This window comes from Staurois parvus, unplaced genomic scaffold (assembly GCF_062004578.1).
Source record: "Staurois parvus isolate SC_StPar_1 unplaced genomic scaffold, SC_StPar_1.0 ptg000287l, whole genome shotgun sequence".
NCBI lineage: Eukaryota > Metazoa > Chordata > Amphibia > Anura > Ranidae > Staurois > Staurois parvus.
The window spans coordinates 31,069,647-31,088,756 of record NW_028318083.1 but is presented as its reverse complement, the minus strand read 5'-3'; positions in this window follow the sequence as shown (position 1 = coordinate 31,088,756).

The window sequence follows — 19,110 nt, the reverse complement described above, 5'->3', positions numbered from 1 at the left end:
TGGAGAAACTCCTCCTGCAACTGGAGCACCCACGGGTTCCATCTCATCAGACATTTCCAAGCAGCAACACCACTGGCAACCCGTGCTTCTTTGGGCACTGCACCTCCTGTTTCACCTCCAGGGGCGCACTGCACTTAGCCGTAAGGGGAGCTCTCTCTCTACTGCAGCCCCGGTCAGGTACATGACAGTCTGTTTTATATGAGCACCTATGTATAGTTAGTCTCACGTATTTGTCCTCCCTTTGGCGTAAATGGTTGGCCGACATACCCGACCTTGATGGGGAGATTTCCCTTTAACCACTTAAGGATGTACAGCAGAAATACTGCTACAGGGTGGCACCTGTGCGCAAAATCAAGTATATATACGTGATTTTGCATTTTCCGGGTAAGGGTCGCGCGCGCGCCCTACCTGCGCCGCCATTCACGGCCATGGATGTCAATCATTGGGTCCTGGACAGTAATTACCTGCCAGCACTCGGTGATTACCGAGTATCTCCAATGGAGAGGAAGATTGTTTCGTTTACAAACAATATTCCTCCCTGTCAGCTTGAGCACACTGCTCAGGATGGCTGTGCACAGTACAGCCATCCCGATCAGTGTGCTTACAGTGAAGCACACACCGCCTAGTAATACACTCTCAGCACACAGTTAACCCTTTGATCGCTCCTCACATTAACCCCTTCCTGCCCAGTGCCATTAGTACAGTGTCAGTGCTTTTTTTTAGCACTGATCACTGTATTGGTGTAACTATTTTCCCCCCAGTGTCAGAATGTCTGCCGCGGTCCTGCTAAAAGTCGCTGATCGCCGCCATTACTAGTAGAAAAAGACAAATTCCATTATCTATACCGCCATTTGTAAACGGTATATCCTTGATGTAAACTAATTCACTTACACGTATTGGGATTTTTTTTAGCAAAGACATGTAGCAGAATACATGTTGGCCTAAATTTATGACAAAATTTGATTTTTAAAATTTTTTTACTGGACATGTTTAATAGCAAAAAGTCCAAAATATAAATTTTTTCCCAAAATTTTCGGTCTTTTTATGCTTACAGCACAAAAAATAAAAAATGCACAGGCAATCGAATACCACTGAAGGAAAGCTCAATCCATTAGAAAAAAAGGTCGTAAATATCATTTGGGTGCAGCATTGCATGACCGCGCAATTGTCAGTTAAAGTAACGCAGTGCCGTAACGCAAAAAATGACCTGGTTATGAAGGAGGGCAAGTGGTTAAACAACTCACCTCTCTCAGGGACAGACTCGTCCAACTCGAGATGTACAGAGCCTACTTCACCCCCTGCAGGGTTCATAAAATGGATCTGACCACACGTCAAAGCTGTTGGAGATACCCTCACCAGTTGGGGGATTTTACTCACATCTTTTGGACTTCTCCTGCTATTGCTCAATACTGGGAGGTAGTAGCCTATATTACCCATCAGGTTTCAGGATTGCATTTTCCCCCTCCCCACATGTCTGCCTATAGGGCTTAGTTGAGGATTTGGCCACCACAGTAGCCAAACAGACATTATTGGGGCTACTCTGATATTATGCTAGAAAGGCCATAACCCTTACTTGGAAGAAGCCTAATCCTTCAATTTCTGGAAACAGCTGGTCAGTGCAGCCTTGCCTTTGTATAAGGACACCTACAGCAATAGGGGTTGCCTAAAATGTTTTACAAGGTGTGGTCCAGATGGTTCTACAGCTCAGTTACCATATACTTCTATGTAACTGATGAAGTTCCTGTTTTATGCCTGCTGTACGTGGGGGTGGGGAGTTTTTTGAAGCTTGTCCTCTGCTGAGGGGCGATTTCTCAATGTTTCTGTTATTAGGGTAATAGCGTGGGCCAAACAAAAAACGTTTGATACTTTTTACTGTTTTGTTTTTGGAAGGGCACATTGTATGGCGGATGCCCACAGTTGGCCTTGGTTTGGTCCCTGTGTGGGCTTTTCTATGTACCACTGTTTGAACATTCAATAAACAGAAATAAAAAGCAAAAAAGCAAAAAAAAAAGCTGTAGATTTCAACATTTTGCAAATGACTTGAAATTATGTATGAGGTTTTAGTGAATGGTTTACATACAGTCATGGCCAAAAATATTGGCACCCCTGCATTTCTGTCAGATAATGCATCACTTCAACCAGGAAATTGTTGTAATTACAAATGTTTAGGCATTCGCATGTTTATTTATTTTGTTTGCATTGGTATGACACAAAAAATGGAGAAACAAAAAGCCAAATCTGTCACATCACATTCCACCGAAAATTGGACTGGACACAATTATGGTACCTTCTCAAACTTGTAAGAAATAATTGCATTCCAAGTTTGTGATGCTCCTGTAATTTGTAATTGAACTCACCTGTATCAATTAATAGGTGCTGACAATATAGAAATCACAATAGTAATCAGTTAAAATGGTGAAAAACTGACTCAACCTTTCTGTTGTGTGTCTCTGTGTGCCACATGGTGCATGGAGAAGAGAAAGAGCAGCAAAAAATTGTCTGAGAATTTCAGAAGAAAAATTATGGAAAAGCATGGACAATCTCAAAATTACAAGTCCATCTCCAGAGATCTTATCTTTTCTGTGTCCACTCTGCACAACGTTGTCAAGAAGTTTACAGCCCATGGCACTGTAGCTAATCTCCCTGGATGTGGACGAAAGAGAAAAATTGATCAAAGACTGCAATAAAGGATTGTTCAAATGGTGGCTAAAGAACCTCGATCAACTTCCAGACAAATTCAAGCTGACCTTCAGGCACAGGGTACAACTGTGTCAGCTCCAGGGGCGGACTGACAACTCATGGGGCCTCCGGGCTATAGGGGATCTTGGGGCCCCTGTGTCCTTGCCCAAACTCAAAAAAGCCTATGAAAAAGGTACCAGGGGCATCTCATGGGGCTCCCTACTGACCCACAGGCAGTGCCCGAGTTTCCAAATGGTCAGTCCGCCCCTGGTCAGCTTGCACTATACATCACCATCGGAATGAAAAGGGACATTATGGTAGGAGACCCAGGAGGACCCCACTGCTGACATAGAAACATAAAAAAGCCTCATTGGAGTTTGCCAAACTTACTTGAGGAAGCCAAAATCCTTTTGGGAAAATGGGCTGTGAACAGACGAAACAAAGTTACAGCTTTTTGGCCCATTGTGACGAACTAGGAGCGCAGAGAGTGAGCACACAGAGACAGATCACACGGAATCCAATGTGCAGGCATTTATTGATGAGTTTATTGGGATGCAGACAATAGGACAGCTAGTCCACAGAACAACACAAGACACAGCAATACAGTAGGATTCTCAGGATGGCAATATGGGACAACAGGGGGCCGATAGTCCATGGGGCCAATAGGACAGAGAGGCGGGAGCACTGCAAGGGTTGGAGTCCGCGGGCAAGGGTTTCAGGAAGTAAATCAGGTAGTTTCAGGTAGTAAATCAACCACTTAGTTGATGACATTTACTTTGGTAAAGCACGTTTGTCATGAATAATTCTTCTTATTATTTTTAATAAAATACTGTTTTTACTATTTCCATCCTCATTTATATCTAAGGCTGGGGATTGAATTTTGGCTGGTTCAGCAGGAACTACCTGAAATTCAATCTGCATGTGGCCCTTCCTGTTTGACAGAAGTCAATCGTTAGAAAACTTTTGTTGGTCAGGAGGCACTGTCAGAATACAAGTGGCAGCGCGGGAAATTGTCAGGGTCAGGAGGCTGTTAATTTTTTTCGTTCAGGCCACTGGCTGAACAAAAAAAAAAACAAACCTCCTTTGCCCAGCTTTAGCCCTCATGCACACTTGACGTTTTGATAACGGTGGTAACGTTAGCTGTATAAAGTCACGTGAGTTTTTCAGCTTTTTTTTAGCGTTCTTGCATTAGTGTTTAGCGGCGTTTTTCCACGATTAGTGACATTTTCCCGCGTTTTTCCACGTTTGCGTTTTTAGCATTTTTTTGTCAAAAAAAGACTAAAAACGCCAGTTTGCAGCATTTTACTGCGTTTTGCCGCATTTTTCAGCGTTAGAGCATTTTTACAGTTAACAAACTCCTCTAGAAACCCACTAGTTTTTGTTTTTTTTTCCTGCCAAACCTTGATTACAGTCTATGTGTGCTTGGACACATAGGATAACATGCTGGGGGTTTATTGACTGTAGAAAAAAATGCAAATGCCAAAAACAGCCGCTTTAAAAAGTCACGTGTTGTTTTCAGCCACTTTCTGCCTACATACACCCTTTTCTGCATCAGCTGCACATTATTACTTTGAATCATTCCTGATAATCACACAGGTGGACCATGTCTGTACAACATGTAGCATGGCCACCAAGGATGCAAGTGGCAACCCAGAAATGCAACTAGGAGAAAGTTGTCACCCCATGAGATAAAGTGCCTGAACAATGACCTTCATGGCATGATCACTAGATATACAGATTTAAAAATTGCAACTTTTGAGACTCCATTCAAATGTTAATGTTTATTCTAAATGTTAGTGGTTGAGTTTACTTATACATTTAAGTGTCATTATAGCTGAAACTTTTTTAGCTTTGGATTAAGGCCTTTACTGGAAATTTTGATTTTAAGAATCCACCCCCTTCCTCTAAAAATATTGGAGGTTCATTTTTTGGGGGGGAGTGGGTACCTAGTTTTGGAAGGTACCATCTTTTTTATCTACAGACTGAAGAACCTCTTTAATTTTTGTATTATTTGTTTCCCATTGAGCCTTCTTGCCACAAGAATGCAACAGAAAATGAGACATTGTCACTTGAACAGCAGTGTTCATTTTGTAGACAAAAATATTTTCATCATAGTTTTCGTCATCTGCATGTTTTCAGTGATGAAAACTGAACAAAATTAAAATTAGAATTAAGTCAATTGATGAAAACTATGACAAAAATCAATTCCAATTTTCATTTAGTCAACTAAAATCTCCAGTGCATTTTAGTTAACTAAACTTTGATGGGTTTAGTTAAATTGTAATGCGTTATTTAAGCATTTCTCTAGAATTTCCAAACTCATTATATAATCCTGGAGTAAAAAATCTAATAACATGTTATTATTTATGGTATTAATGTTTGAGCATGTACAACAGACACATATTTAGCCATTGTGGTATATAATGTCTTTACAAATAAAGTTTCATAAACAAAGAAAAATATTGCTTTTTGACAAAAAGAAGTGCAACTTTAAAATAAAAATACAAAACAAGACTGTAAACACTATTGGGTGTAATGCAAGGCTGCAAGTGAGGATAGGGAAGTAAATGGGAGTTAGGGAGTGCACAGGGCAGGCTGCATTATACTTTAAAGTGTTGCTAAACCCAGTAAAATCAGTCTGCATATGCAGTAAAGCATGCTTGTTATACTCACTGTGGAACCTAAGGGGTTAATCCTCTGCATTGTAAAAAGGCTGTTTGATCCTGACTTATCTGATCCTCCCCTTCCTCCAGTGTCCCTCTCTTATCTCCTGATACTACATATCATGTGGAGTCACTCTGCACATGTTCAGTTTGGTGTGTATTGCTACAGAGGTTTTTTTTGTTTTCTTGGGAGAGTGCATGTGATCAGCACAGGGCCAATCAGCACTGTCCAGACAGAGGGTGGGGGGTCCTGCAACCTCATAGGACAGTGAGAGAAGATTGAAAACTCCTCCTACAAGCTTTAACAAGTGCTCTGCTGGACACTGATAGAAGTCACAAGACTGCTCTAACTGCTGATGAGAAAAACTATTTAGCAGTTTATATTTACTAAAATAGATGCATTTCCATGTTCTGTGCACTGTGGGAGACCAGATATAGTGAATGCAGGGTTCTGGGTTTAGTAACACCTTAAGGATGGGAGGTGACCTACAAGTGGGGATGGGGAAGTAAATGGGAGTGAGGGAGTGTGCAGGTCAGAGAACTGAACAGTCTGAGGAGGCTGTTATTTTACACAGTTCTAAGCACCTTGCTGGGAGTGGAAACACTCACCATGTCACATCCAGACAGGCACAAGTCCGTCAGAGGAGGTCACCTGTGGTTTACAGGGCATTGTTACAGAGCTCCCAGGCAGCAGGCAGACAGAAGGAGCCTGCATCTCTCAGTCAATACAGCTTGCCAATAGAGTCAGGGGGCTTTAACAGACAGGCGGAGCTCCGAGGAAAGCTGAAGTTCAGGTGGGTACTGGAGATTTTGGTTGACTAACATACGACTAAAACGAAAACAATTAAGTTGACTAAAATATGACTAAAACTAAAACAACATTTTTGTCAAAAGAATATGACTAAAACTAAATTGAAATTTGACGTAGAAATTAACAGTGCTGAACAGGTGTCCCCATTGAAAGATTTACCTTCATCTCTTTCTGTCATGACAAATGTAAACTTTTTTGAATTTCCATTGCTTTGATGTGATCGAAAAATTAAAGTCCTGCTTTATTGGAGAGGGTGACTCTACCCAATGGGGACACAGGCAGCAATCAAAATTAGGCATTCCAATTAGACAGTACGTGAAAGTATCACAAAACTGTTCCACTGATGACACTTTTGAGCAGGAGGCAAGACTGCTCCATAATAGATTAAACAGCAAGGGGTAATAAGGATAGGGATCTGAGAAGAGCCTATCTCATAGCTAGAGGAATTTGATACAAGAAGGATCAGGATGTAGGATACAAAACAAAGATGGCTCAATGTAAAAATAATATTAGATTAATCACTCGATATAACAAACAATCAACATCAGTTAAGAAAATTCCTTAACAACAGTGGCACTGGCTTTTGGAAGATTAATGTATGTCCCAATTCATTTCACCATCACCTTTTGTTACACATGGGCATCCAAAGTCAATTGAAGATCATTTAGTTCACAGTTATTTTTGTACACAATGATCGATATGCTGTAAAACAAGGGACAGATATAACTGTGCCTCTTGTCCTATGTGCAAATATCTTTGGGTTGGCAATATAGTCAAATTACCTAATGGTAAGATTGTAAGCTCCCAGTATCAGGGCCCTCCTAACCCTCTTGTATTGAACTGTATTGTTGCTGTATTGTCTCCTGTTATATTGTAAAGTGCTGAGCAAACTGTTAGCGATATATAAATCCTGTATAATAATAATAATAATAATAATATTTCATTCTAGATATTTTACTAACTGGAACTCTGAAGGTGTAGTCTGTTTGCTATTTATTACAGGCACTACTAGTTCATAGATATTTCATCAGGAAATCTGCAATTCCCTATAGCACAATATGTCTTATACCACCATAATAGCCATATGGATAATATATGATTCTGGGCTCTAGATAGTACTCAAAAAATGAAAGACATGGTAACTTTAAGAAGAGATTGCTTCAGTTAGAAAGCAAATGAATATGTAGACTAGAGGCTAGTTCTTCACCTGAATGACTCTAGTAATTTTGCTTGTTTTTATGAATTATGGCATTTTTCCTTCTTTTTTTCTTTTCTTTTCAGTCCCCCCCTCCTTTGGAACTAGGTGAGTTGGACTTTGTCCCTCCTATTACAGGCCCTGGGGGGCAGTAGCATCATTTTTGGCATCCCATATGGGGATGAATTGACACCCTTTGCATGAGCAGAAATGATGTATGATACAAAAGGTGGAAGTGATGGCATGCCTGCCACTTAACCAAATTATGCAGTAGATATTGACAGTTCACCTCTTGGCTATGAGAAAGTCCCTCTTGCTAGCTTTGAAACATGTCACTCCTAGGGGTGCTTTACCTAGATACTATTGGGACAGCCACATGAGAAGCAATATCGTATTTATTACCCTTTTGTTGGCTATTTCCTACATGCTTCTGTCCTGATTGGTTGCATACTGAATGTGGTAAAATAAATAAGAAACCTCCTCTGCACTGTATGGATTACATGTGCAGAATTTTTATGCTGAAAGTGATATACTTGGTCTGTTTGCCACTGTGATATATTTATGCCTAAGTACTGTGAACTGTTTGCTTGGAACATCACTGTTTGGTCCTTAGAATTTCAAGACCACTTGTTGATCAACATTTATATGGTTGAACTGATGCATTTAAGTTTGTGGTCAATTCTGGATGGATGAAGTTATGATCTATAAGTTGGTCATGCTCGGGATTTTACCACTTATTTTATACATGGATTGTCAATTTTCATATCACACAGGTGGATGTACCAGATGCTGCATATATTCAGTTCATTGTTTGCATGATCTAGATCCCCCATATGACTGTGGCAGATGATGAGGGGTCTTCACTTTGTTGATCTTGAGTTTTGAGCTTCAGCTAGAATGTCCATTGGAGTAAAAATGTGTGGAATTACAATTATTCCTTCGTTGTGGCATATAAGTGCTTGCTGCTCGGGAATTAGTATTTATTATAACTTCACTTCGAACCTAAAAGGCATATATCTTTGATTTATGGAATCTAACATTTATGGTCTTCCAACAAGGAGCAACTCTTTTCACCTTCAGTGACCTACTTTGCACCGTAATAACTATGATCGTACCCTTTGTTGATTCATATATGCAGTACCATTTAGCATGATGTTGGTAAAGTAATTGTAAAGCTTTAAAATGTTTTTTATAAAAAAATAAACATGTCATACTTGCCTGCTCTCTGCAATGGTTTTGCACAGAGCGACCCTGATCCTCTTCTTCTGGGGTCCCCCAGTGGGTGCTCCTGGTTCCTCCCCCCATGGAGTTCCACACCATAGGAAGCCACATGCTATAAGGCACTTGTGCCTGCTCAATCCTGAGCCAAGCTGTTTGCATCTGTTTAGACACACAGCCCAGCTTGATCTCGTCCCCCGCTCTCTGCTCATAGATTTTGATTGACAGCAGAAAGAGCCTATGGCTCCCACTGCTCTCAGCCAAGACTGTGAGAGCTGGGGAAAAGGGAGAAAAGCTGCTGCAGATGTGCACAGCGCTGGCTTCAAGATCGGGCTCAGGTAAATATTTAGGGGGCTTGTGGGAGGAGCTACTATTAAAAGGTATTTTACCTTAATGCAGAGAATGAAATAAGGTAAAAAAAACCCTTTTACTTTTACAACCAATTTAAATTTAGGATGTTGCATGCATAATACAATAAACACTTTTCTGATGCTCTCATGTGAATTGATTTAGTGCTTATTTCAGAACAGAGCCACAGACCTTTCCTATTACGTTTTATAGCATTGTTGTGAAATTAAAGTGTTACTAAACCCAGGACTCTGCATTCACTATATCTGGTCTTCCACAATACACAGAACATAGGAAAGAAATTATTTTAGTATATATAAAAGGCTAAATACCTTTTCTCATCAGCAGTATATAGCAGTCTCGTGCCTTCTATCAGTGTCCAGCTGAGGTCTGGTTAATCCTGTAGGAGAAGTTTTAATTCTTCTCTGACTGTCCTATGATGCTACATGACCCCTGACCTGTCCAGAACCTGTCTGGACAGTGCCAATGGGCCCTGTGCTGATCACATGCACCCTCCCAAAAGAAAAAAAAAAGAAAACTCTTTAGCAATACACAGCAAACTGAGCATGTGAAGCTCTGCTGCTCTAACTATGGCAGATGGATTGGGGACAGTAAAAGAAGGGGAGGATCAGAGAAGACAGGACCAAACAGCCTTTTTACTCAATGCAGAGAATTAACCCCTTAGGTTCCACAGTGAGTATAATAGGCATGCTTTACTGCATATACTGATTTTACTGTTGTGGGTTTAGTAACACTTTAATGTATTTGCATATAATGCTGTCGATGTCAGCCTGCTGGGCAATTATTAATTTTTTCTAAGATTGTTTTAATTCATACCAACCTGTTTTTTTGGTCAAATTGATTCTGGTATTGCATTTATAGCACATATGTTCAGATTTTCTGGTTATTTAGTTTGCCCAGCACTATACTGGTAAAACTCGAAAAATTTGAATATCGTGCAAAAGTTAATTTATTTCAGTAATGCAACTTAAAAGGTGAAACTAATATATGAGATAGACTCATTACATGCAAAGCAAGATAGTTCAAGCTGTGATTTGTCATAATTGTGATGATTATGGCTTACAGCTCATGATATCCCCAAATCCACAATCTCAGAAAATTAGAATATTACATGCAATCAATAGAACAATTACATGCAAAATATGTACAAAGGATTGTACATAGAACAAAATCGGACCTCTGAAAAGTATAAGCATGCATATGTACTTAGTACTTGGTTTGGGCCCCTTTTGCAGCAATTACTGCCTCAATGCGGCGTGGCATGGAAGCTATCAGCCTGTGGCACTGCTGAGGTGTTATGGAAGACCAGGATGCTTCAATAGCGGCCTTCAGCTCTTCTGCATTGTTCGGTCTCATGTCTCTCATCTTTCTCTTGGCAATGCCCCATAGATTCTCTATGGGGTTCAGGTCAGGAGAGTTTGCTGGCCAATCAAGCACAGTAATCCCACGGTCATTGAACCAGGTTTTGGTGCTTTTGGCAGTGTGGGCAGGTGCCAAGTCCTGCTGGAAAATGAAGTCAGCATCCCCATAAAGCTCATCTGCGGAAGGAAGCATGAAGTGCTCCAAAATCTCATGGTAGACGGCTGCGTTGACCCTGGACTTAATGAAGCACAGTGGAGCAACACCAGCAGATGACATGGCTCCCCAAATCAACACAGACTGTGGAAACTTCACACTGGACTTCAAGCACCTTGCAGTGTGTGGTTCTCCATTCTTCCTCCATACTCTGGGCCCTTGTTTTCCAAATGAGATGCAAAAGTTGCTCTCATCAGAAAAGAGGACTTTGGACCACTGAGCAACAGACCAGGTCTGTTTTTCTTTAGCCCAGGTAAGATGCTTCTGACATTTGTTGTTCAGGAGCTGCTTGACAAGAGGAATACAACATTTGAAGCCTATGTCCAGGATCCGTCTGTGTGTGGTGGCTCTTGATGCACTGACTCCAGCCTCAGTCCACTACTTGTGAAAGTCCCCAACACTTTTGAATGGCCTTTTCCTGACAATTCTCTCCAGATTGCGGTCATCCCTGCTGCTTGCGCACCTTTTTCTTCCACACTTTTACCTTCCGCATAACTTTCTATTAATGTGCTTTGATACAGCACTTTGGGAACATCCAACTTCTTTTGCAATTACCTTTTGAGGCTTTCCCTCCTTATGGAGGGTGTCAATGATGGTTTTCTGCACAACTGTCAGGTCAGCAGTCTTTCCCATGATTGTGATTCCTACTGAACCAGACTGAGAGACCATTTAAAGTCTCAGGAACCCTTTGCAGGTGTTATGGCTTAATTAGCTGAATAGAATGGGACACTTTGAGCCGAGAATATTGCACCTTTTCACAATATTCTAATTTTCTGAGATTGTGGATTTGGGGTTCTCATGAGCTGTAAGCCATAATCATCACAATTATGACAAATCACAGCTTGAACTATCTTGCTTTGCATGTAATGAGTCTATCTCGTATATTAGTTTCATCTTTTAAGTTGCATTACTGAAATAAATTAACTTTTGCACGATATTCTAATTTTTCACTGCAGAGCAGAGCACAAGGGCAGTGTGTTTTAAATACTGTGTGGAAAACGCACACAAAAAGCGGGTTTCCTACACTGTGTTCTGGTTAAATCACCAGATGAAAATAAAGGAAAAAAAAACTAAAAAAAAAGGAGCCACCGCGGCTAAGGAATGCAATATATATCTATATGTATATATATCTATATATAGATAGATATAGATAGATTTATTTATTTTTTTATGTTTTGAGCTTAATACCACTTTAATCCAAAGGGAACATTTTGATAAAAATGATTGTAAACTGGATCAACTGAAAAAAAAAACATGCATGATACATCCAAAGCAAATGCTTACAAACACAACTAACAGGAGCCACCACAGCTAAGGATTGGTAAACTGCAATATATATCCTGGATCAACTGAAAAAAAAAAAGAGTTTATATTGGTAAACTGCAATAGATAGATAGATAGATAGATAGATAGATAGATAGATAGATAGATAGATAGATAGATAGATTGTTTTTGCTTTTGAGCTTAATACCACTTTAATCCAAAGCAAAAATTTGATAAAAATTATTGTAAACTGGATCAACTGAAACAAAAACATGCATGATACATTGAAAGCAAATGCTTACAAGCACAACTGACAAACCTTACTGAAACTAAAAAAAATAGATGTACAAGTGGTGCACGTGTGGGCGGCATTGAGGCACATCAGCAGTACCAGAGAACACAAAACAGACAGAAGATATAGAACTCTAATAGTAAACATAGAAGCATAGCTTTTAAAAGTGCTGTTTTGTGTTTAAAGACAAAACTGTCAAGAAAAAATCTGATACCAGCCATTTTGCATATTAATATAAGAAGCAGTGCTCTTTTTTAAGGTAAATTGCATGACAGCCATAGACAGCTGTTGCACATACAATAAAACATAGACAAAGTACAGGGTGGAAAAACCCAGAAGTAGCCACAGAAGGTTTATCATGAATCACTGCACAGCTGCAAGCACCCCAGCGTGTGTATAGCACAATGATCAGTGTGTTAGCCAGGCTGAGGTCAAAAACCGTACAAACACCAAGCAGATTGTAAAAGCGAAGGGATGTGGAATAGGTACATAACAATTAGTAAAAAGGGGAACTTGGAAAAGAAAGCAGATTCTGATAAGCTATTGTGAGCAGACGGTTTTTCTTTTGTCTGTAGCACATAGAAGATAATCACTTTACGTTCAGTGGCTTGGATATTTCATGACGTTGAAGTCAATCTGGCAAAGCCAGCCTACTCTATATCTGCTCCTTTCCAACAACCCCCACCTACCCTCATTTAGTAACCACAGATATACATACGGGGCTTATTTAATAAGGAGCAATCAGAGATTGTCAGCTTCCATTGGGTTCCAACACAACAATAAAAACTAGTGAATGGTCACTGTAACTATTTTTAGCTTTCCTTTGTCCCTTGTTAAATGACGGCGGTATATCAAACTCTTGAAAGGTGGTGTATTAAACAAATGGCATAACTCTCTGCTATAAATAATCAGTGCCCATAAGTTCATTCCTCTCCTTCTTCCAAAATGGCAGCTGTTTATTGCTGGTATTAATGAAAGGTCATGCAGTTATCTATACATATGTGATTGTATATAGGCCTCATTTCCTTTAAGCGCAAGCGTGTAATTGCTAAAAATATTATCGATATCAATAGAGGAGATGCCTCGTTGTGCCGTGTTCCTTGAATAAAGGTTACAGCCTACTAAACATCAGCTCTATGTCATAAATTTACAGTATACTGGGCTGTTAAATAGGATGATATTGAGCCGCTGCTTCTCTGCTCACAAGCTGCCAGGTTTAAAGCTGCCCCCTCCTCCCTACAACAGATTTCTGAAGCTGCTATGTAAGCAGAAACATTCCTTCTTTCCCTCTGAGTTTGCTGTGTTACTAAGACAAAGTACATTCCCCCCTCACCTATGTATCCTCCAGTCTCCTCCCCGACTTCTACAGCTTCCCATTACTCCCCCACACACCTCACACAACATAAACACTAGTGCAAGACATGCAATGAAAAGACTTGCTGAGGCGGAAAACTCTGCTCAGCACATTAGCACTGCTCTGCTTTAGCTGGAGTACAGATCTTTCACCTCTATGAATTATACTTTGACTTCTACTAGTAATAGTCATATACAGCTGTATTCACAACATACGCAGAGCAATACATACTACTGATAATATACAGCTTTATTCACAACGTACACGGAGCAATACATACTACTGATAATATACAGCTTTATTCACAACGTACGCAGAGCAATACATACTACTGATAATATACAGCTTTATTCACAACGTACGCAGAGCAATACATACTACTGATAATATACAGCTTTATTCACAACGTACACGGAGCAATACATACTACTGATAATATACAGCTTTATTCACAACGTACGCAGAGCAATACATACTACTGATAATATACGGCTTTATTCACAACGTACGCAGAGCAATACATACTACTGATAATATACGGCTTTATTCACAACGTACACAGAGCAATACATACTACTGATAATATACGGCTTTATTCACAACGTACACAGAGCAATACATACTACTGATAATATACAGCTTTATTTACAATGTACACAGAGCAATACATACTACTGATAATATACAGCTTTATTCACAATGTACACAGAGCAATACATACTACTGATAATATACAGCTTTATTCAGAACCTACACAGCAATACATACTACTGATAATATACAGCTTTATTCACAACGTACACAGAGCAATACATACTACTGATAATATACGGCTTTATTCACAACGTACACAGAGCAATACATACTACTGATAATATACAGCTTTATTTACAATGTACACAGAGCAATACATACTACTGATAATATACAGCTTTATTCACAATGTACACAGAGCAATACATACTACTGATAATATACAGCTTTATTCAGAACCTACACAGCAATACATACTACTGATAATATACAGCTTTATTCACAACGTACACAGAGCAATACATACTACTGATAATATACAGCTTTATTCACAATGCACACAGAGCAATACATACTACTGATAATATACAGCTTTATTCAGAACCTACACAGCAATACATACTACTGATAATATACAGCTTTATTCACAACGTACACAGAGCAACACATACTACTCATAATATACAGCTTTATTCACAACCTACACAGAGCAATACATACTACTGATAATATACAGCTTTATTCACAATGTACACAGAGCAATACATACTACTGATAATATACAGCTTTATTCACAATATACACAGAGCAATACATACTACTGATAATATACAGCTTTATTCACAATGTACGCAGAGCAATACATACTACTGATAATATACAGCTTTATTCACAACGTACACAGAGCAATACATACTACTGATAATATACAGCTTTATTTACAATGTACACAGAGCAATACATACTACTGATAATATACAGCTTTATTCACAATGTACACAGAGCAATACATACTACTGATAATATACAGCTTTATTCAGAACCTACACAGCAATACATACTACTGATAATATACAGCTTTATTCACAACGTACACAGAGCAATACATACTACTGATAATATACAGCTTTATTCACAACGTACACAGAGCAATACATACTACTGATAATATACAGCTTTATTCACAACGTACACAGAGCAACACATACTACTCATAATATACAGCTTTATTCACAACCTACACAGAGCAATACATACTACTGATAATATACAGCTTTAGTCACAATGTACACAGAGCAATACATACTACTGATAATATACAGCTTTATTCACAATATACACAGAGCAATACATACTACTGATAATATACAGCTTTATTCACAATGTACGCAGAGCAATACATACTACTGATAATATACAGCTTTATTCACAACGTACACAGAGCAATACATACTAATGATAATATACAGCTTTATTCACAACGTACACAGAGCAATACATACTACTGATAATATACAGCTTTATTCACAACGTACACAGAGCAATACATACTAATGATAATATACAGCTTTATTCACAACGTACACAGAGCAATACATACTACTAACTAGAAAAGCTACAATTTCTGGGGAAATTGTGTGAAGTGTTCTTGCCTCCACCAGTAGTCTACAACTGGAGTGGGCGGAGTAACTGGGTGGAGTGGCTTGAGTAACTGTTGTGTGGTTGGAGTGGCTGGAGTAACTGTTGTGTGGTTGGAGTGGCTGGAGTAACTGTTGTGTGGTTGGAGTGGCTGGAGTAACTGTGAAAAGGTTGGAGTGGGCAGAGTAACTGTGTGGAGTGTTTGGAGTGAGTAAAGATAGTAAACATTATGGCGGTTGCCATCTTCAAATGGTTGCAGTTCAAAAATTATAAATCTTACAGTTAGGAGCTTTATATTGTGAGAATCACAGGACCCAGGCCTACATTTTGATGCATATTATGTCTCTGAAATATTAAAAATGAAGGCACAGTCGCAGTTTAGAAATTGCCCTTCAAATTTGAGGTGGCTAGAGTGGAGTTTCAATGAATGTTAATGGGCGACGTGGGTTGCAAACAAATGGTCATATTGTGACAACTATCAGGACTATGGCTTAGCCGTGGACATTTTTAGTGGCAGCAGGGATAGCTGAACGTTTTGATATACGATTTGTGTAGGTGGGCTTGAAAATGAGGGAGTGATGGCAGTTTAGAAATCATGTCCTGATTTTTCAGCTCACACTCTAGATTTTGTCAGCTCCCACTCTAGTTTTGAACATTCCGCCATTCATTCCTATGGGACCAATTTCACCACAAAAACACCGATATTTCGTGAACCATTCGGCGAAACGTTCCACAAAGTAATAGCACACCAATCGGGAACAATCTGCATGTTTCAGTATATTACTGTCTATGTATTGTAAAAACTGTGGGAGGAGTTAGGGTGGTAAATTTGGCTATAATAATAAGAATATATATGTGAGATAACAGTAAGTGGTCTTGCCATGCAAGAACACTTAGATATACGGCTTTATTCACAATGTACACAGAGCAATACATACTACTAATAATATACAGCTTTATTTACAATGTACACAGAGCAATACATACTACTACTAATATTAATAATAGTATACAGCTTTATTCCCAAAGTACTAAAAGCTTTATTCACAACGTATACTCAGCAATATTATTATTACACAGGATTTCTATAGCGCCAACAGTTTGCACAGCGCTTTACAAAATGAAGGTAGACATTACAGTTATAATACAATTTGGTACAAAGGAAACAGAGGGCCATTCTCGTTAGAGCTTACAATCTAGGACTGCATTCTAGTATTAATAATATACAGCTTTATTCACAAAGTACACAGAGCAATACATACATACTACTACTACTGATATTGATAATAACATTGTAAGCTCTACGGAGAAGGGCCCTCCTAACCCTCTTGTATTGAACTGCATTGTTGCTGTATTGTCTCTCTTTATGTTGTAAAGCGCTGAGCAAACTGTTGGCGCTATATAAATCCTGTATATTAATAATAATAATAATATACAGCTTTATTTACAAAGTACACAGATCAATACATACATATTACTACTACTACTACTACTACTAATAATAATATATAGCTTTATTCACAAAGTACCTAGAGCAATGCATACTACTACTATTACTAATAATAATATACAGCTTTATTCACAAAGTAAACAGATCAATACATACATACATACTACTGCTACTACTAACAATGATATACAGTTTTATTCACAAAGTACTCAGATCAATACATACTACTACTTCTAATAACAATGATATACAGATTTATTCACAAAGTACACAGAGCAATACATACATACATACTACTACTACTACTACACAACTTTATTCACAAATTACACAGAACAATACATACTACTACTACTAATAATAAGAATGATATACAGCTTTATTCACAAAGTACATAGAGCAATACATACTACTACTAATATTAATAATAGTATACAGCTTTATTCCCAAAGTACTAAAAGCAATACATACATACTACTACTGCTACTACTACTACTACTACTACTACTACAAAGAAATACATACTACTAATAATAATAAGAACAATATACAGTTTATTCACAAAGTACTCAGAGCAATACATATATACTACTACTACTGCTATTACTAATTATGATATACAGTTTTTTTCACAAAGTACACAGAGCAGTACATACTACTACTACTAAAGACAATGATACACAGCTTTATTCAATCAGTACACAGAGCAGTACATACTACTACTACTACTACTGCTACTACTAATGACAATCATATACAGCGTTATTCACAAAGTACACAGAGCAATACATACTAATAATAATAATAACAATGTTAAACAGCTTTATTCAAAAAGTACACAGAGCAATACAAACAGTATTACTACTACTACTACCACTACTACTACTACTACTACTACTACTAATAATAATAATAATAATATACAGCTTTATTCACAAATTACAGAGAACAATATCTACTACTACTAAAATAATAACATACAGCTTTATTCACAAAATACACACAGAAATAAATACTACTACTATTACTACTACTAATAATAATAATATGATTATAATATACATTATACTGTATGAAAGATATATCATAAATTTTATACCATTTTATACAAAGCTCATCACACAATATAACTGCAAACACAGCTTTATTATAAGTACAAATAGTAAAATAATATATCTACTAATAATAAGAATAAACAACAATATAAAAGATAAATAGCAATAAGCAGTACTACTGCTGCTAAGAAATTACACCTTTATACAAACCGCATTAAATATTACAGCTGCAAAAATAATATACAACTTTATACAAAATGAAAAATATTACTTCTACTAATAATAACAAAAAAACTGTGTTTATAAAGTACAAAGAGCATTAAGTAAAATGACTGCTAATATACAGCTTTATACAAATAGCATTAAAGTGATTCTAAAAGCAGAAGGTTTTTCTGCCCCCCCCCCCCCCATACTCGCCTGAACTCCCTCTCAATCCAGAGATGTGCACAAAAGCCCGGCTGTCCCTGGACTCACTCTCTTCATTGGCTGAAACACCACCGGGAGCTATTGGTTCCCACTGATGTCAATAAAAGCCAGTGAGCCAATGAGAATAGAGTGGGGGTGGGGCTGAGCCTCAGATGTCTAATGTGTCAGTGTCTTATGGATACATAAAGCCAGGTTTGAGAGCCAGCACGAACCAGTGCCCCATAGCAAGCAGTTTACTATTGGGGGCACTGGTCAAAGGGGAGGAGTCAGGGGCACAGCCGGGGATCCGAGAAGGAGAGGATTGGGACTGCTCTGTACAAAACCACTGCACAGAGCAGGTAAGTATGACATGTTTGTCTTTTTTTTTTTTTAAAGCTGATCCTTTAATACCACTTTAATACTACAACTTCAAAGATAATATATAACATATTCATAAGGTACAAAGTAACAAATGCTTCTTCTTTGCTAATAATAATAATCAATTTTATTTATAAAGTACAAAGCAATAATTACTTCTACAACTACTACTACTGCTGCTGCTACTAATTTATTCAGTTATTAAGAGCAAGTACAAAGAGCAATAAATAA